The sequence below is a fragment of the Solanum tuberosum genome, unplaced genomic scaffold (genome assembly GCF_000226075.1).
Source record: "Solanum tuberosum cultivar DM 1-3 516 R44 unplaced genomic scaffold, SolTub_3.0 scf00228, whole genome shotgun sequence".
Taxonomy (NCBI): Eukaryota; Viridiplantae; Streptophyta; class Magnoliopsida; order Solanales; family Solanaceae; genus Solanum; species Solanum tuberosum.
This window is the reverse complement of record NW_006239152.1, coordinates 90020-93843: the sequence shown is the minus strand read 5'-3', so window position 1 is coordinate 93843 and position 3824 is coordinate 90020. Positions and strand designations below refer to the sequence as shown.

The window sequence follows — 3824 nt, the reverse complement described above, 5'->3', positions numbered from 1 at the left end:
GATTTCAAGATATGCAAGGGTTCATGGAGTTTGATCTTAAAACCATCAATATTAACATAAATCATCATTTGAAATACTCTCATGCAAGAACCCAAGATTAGAATTAAATTGGGGTTTTTAGTTTTTAAAAAAAATATTGAAATCACTTTGATTTGGCTCTTTGATTGAAAGGAGAATCAAAGATAAAACCCCCATACCTTTGTGATTAATTTCCTTAGGAATTTGAAGAGAAATCAGTAGGAACCCATCCCCTAGCTTGAAGCTTCATCAATGTCTTCCAAGGAGATGTAGAGATAAAATTTATTTTAGAGGAAAGGTTCAATTGGAATAATGAGGTCCAACTCTAGGTTTTGGGGTCTTATCCACATAAAATACCCTAAAATTGGTAGAATAACCATTTATAATAATTCCCTAAAGTATCCAAACTACCCCAACCTTTGTGATTAATTTTCTAGGAATTTGAAGGAGAAATCAGTAGGAACCCATCCCCTAGCTTGAAGTTTCATCAATGTCTTCCATGGAGTTCTAGAGAGAATTTATTTGAGAGGGAAGGTTCAATTTGGATAATGAGGTCTAATTCTAGGTTTTGGGGTTTTAACCAACTTAAAATACCCTAAAATAGGTAGAATAACCGTTTATAATAATTCCCCAAAGTACCCAAACTATCCCTCACTTAGTTGGACCTTTTAAACAAGTCAAACTTGAGTTTTATTTTCGCAAATTTCGTCGGGAAACAAGTCCGCGACGCGGAGGTGTTCCCACAAGTTTCTGGAAATTAAATTTCGAGATAGTAGAGTCCGCAGTGTCTTCGCGATGCGGATCCACATTTTGGCCATTGGTGGAGCAGGTCCACGACGCGGAGCCACTCCCTCCATGAACAACTTCAAGCTGCCTTGGCAGCTTGTTTGGCCAAGGGTTGAGGTCTTCCTTGGGAACCCTTAGGGTGGTCCCGGGAAGTCGTACCCGGACGTTTTGACCCTAAAAACATTTATTAAGACACTAGGGTCACCTCCACTGATTTTAGACTCCAAACAACACATAAAAACATGAACAACATACTAGAACACACCAACACGTAAAAGACTAGTTTCCGAACGTCTTGGTCGTCCCTTGACGTTTGACTTCCAAACTCTTTAAAACTGACTAAAAAGGCTATTCTTCATTATTTTAACAAGTTATTAATGCATAAAACCCATGTGAGGCTCTACTTTATCCTACTTCATTTTGAGGGGCGTTACAATAATAGAAAAGTACAAAAAAAAATTAAACTTTATCCATACAATCGAAGTCTTTATAATACCGAGCGGAAGTCTATAACTCTTTTGTCTCAAACCATCTAATACAACTTTGAATAAATCTTGGGACATAGCCCATACAATAGTCTTAAAACATAAAAGAAAGACATAAAGGAAAATGGTGGCTTTATCCTCGATTCTATGAGGACTCACCAAGTCTTCAACTCCTTGCACTTCTAGAAACCTATCCTCAATGATGGAACTCAAAATCACCGAACCCTACATTTGATAAGAATGTAGGCAAGAGTATGCGTTAGTACAAAAGTACTAAATATGATAGCTAGCATAACATCATAAGAGCATATAAGAGAAATTAGTCAATATCAGACATCTACAATAATGATAAGAGACAATATCATAAGTCATGAACATAAGAGACATCATAATAAGACATAGGCTATAAGCATAAGAGATAACAACATAGTCATAGGCATGATTAATGTATCTAGTTTAACATAACATAATAGAAACACTACATAAGTTACCTCAAGGTCAAGCGTGTGCAATACATGGATAAGACCCCATAATCCCACCCATGCTAAGCAAGTGACTTTAGGTCCTCATTCATACTCATCATCTTTTGATCTCATTCTTAGCTTACTTACCATAGACAAGGGAATACTCACCTTTAGTCACACATGCATTGGAAAGTCCTTTCAAGCTACATTCCAAACTAAGCATACATCATAAGCATAAGTCATACACATATTCATTACATAGATCATCATAACATAAAAGGAACACACCATAGATACCCTAAAAGAATACTTGTGCAATGCATGAATAAGATCCCATACTCTCACCCATACTAAGTAAAGCTTCTTAAGTAACCATAGTTCATAATTCATATTCTTATTGTGGGAATTAGCCTTAACTGACATAGACCATGTGAGCTTAACATGGAATCCGGTGTCTACCCCACACCGAAAAGGGGTTGTCCTACTTGCCTAAGGTAGAACCACACTCTTAGCTTAGGTTTATCCAATAGCTAAGTAACCTATGAGGGCACACAGTTTATGGGATAAGGAGATTGCTACTAGAAACCCGCCCTCAACTAACAGAGGAGCTTCCATCTCATGAGACCTCTTCTAGAAACCCACCTTCTACTAACAGATGAGCTTCCATCTTATTGGCAATATCCACTCGGTGCTAAGCATAATTCCCATTGAGTTCATATTAAGTCTTGACTTAAGTTCATATTTATGGAAGAATATCTTGACACTCAATCCAACATAACTCATACTAAAGCTCATTAGATCATGCGTGAGAACTACCTTTCACCGTCCATGTCTTCATATAGATTCATTAGGTGAGACTAGTCTTCCAACCTTAGAATCATCATATTGTGAGGAAACTACTCACATCATATCATATTAATGCATAAGTGTGTATATGAGAATAACCTTTCAACAACACAACAACTAGATCATGAGCATATTCACTTTACTCTCAAGGTGTTTCTAAAACATGTACTAAGCCTCATAAAACATGCATAATATCATATCTTGCCCTTTCAAGGGTCAAAGCTCATGTCACGACCCAAAACTAGTCCTGAGTGGCACCCACACTTAACCTCCTAAGTGAGCGAAGCAACAAATCCAACCCAAATTATATCAATAATTCAACTACGAATAACAACAATAATGCGAAAGCTCAAAACTTATTAAAGTAACCAATCAAATAAACCTCTAAAGCCTATCACTTAATATCCCCAAAACCTGAAAGTCATCATATCAAGGACATCTGTCCTCAAAATACCAAGTGTAGGAGTATTAAAGACACCAAAGTAGGTTAATAGAATGGTCTATGTCCGAAATTTAAGGACAACATGCCAGGACTGAGAGAATCCAGCACAAGCTAGAAGGAATAGCTCACCCTAAAATCTGATGTTCTGGAAACTGGCTAGAGCTGAGGGCGAGTCGAAGTCGATGTACACTTGCTGCACTCCACAAAAGAAAACGAAGAAAACACAAGTAGGGGTTAGTACAAGGAACACGTACTAAGTGGGTATCATCGGCAACCATAAATAGAAACTAATATGCTATAAATAATAGTATAAAATCAACTATGACACTTAGCATGTGGCAAGCAACAAACAACATGAACAAGTGACAACGGAAGCAAGTACACAATCAATCACAATATCAAGCACACATACGGGGACTCATGCCTCCACATCATGCTCATTTGGGAAATGGGTTCTTTGAGATTGAGTACATTAAGTCAATTCAATATCTTCTTCCTTTAATGTTACCACATCGGAACGTGACACCCCGATCCAATAATACCGTGTTAGAACGTGACACCCTTATCCAATAATATCGTTAATTCATTTGTCATTCTTATCATCTCTTTCCACTTCCTTAACAATATTTCATTAAGCTTTCTATATTCAAGGCATCACTTCGATAGAGAGGGTTCAAGATTATAAATTTCATGGTCTCAGGATTTCAGACCAATCGCAAACGACACACCAAGCCACACAACCACATAATCAAGTACATAGAAAACTTCACAATATCACTCAAT

General features: G+C 37.2%; 1 long non-coding RNA gene across 1 annotated transcript in view; it reads right to left on the bottom strand.

The window, feature by feature from the left end:
* Window positions 1–3169: 3169 nt before the first annotated feature.
* LOC107062432 (uncharacterized) overlaps window positions 3170–3824 on the bottom strand; it is a 1789-nt gene continuing 1134 nt past the window's right edge. The window contains exon 3 of the long non-coding RNA XR_001474601.1: window positions 3170–3234. This is a non-coding gene — a long non-coding RNA (uncharacterized lncRNA). The remainder of the gene's footprint in view (window positions 3235–3824) is intronic.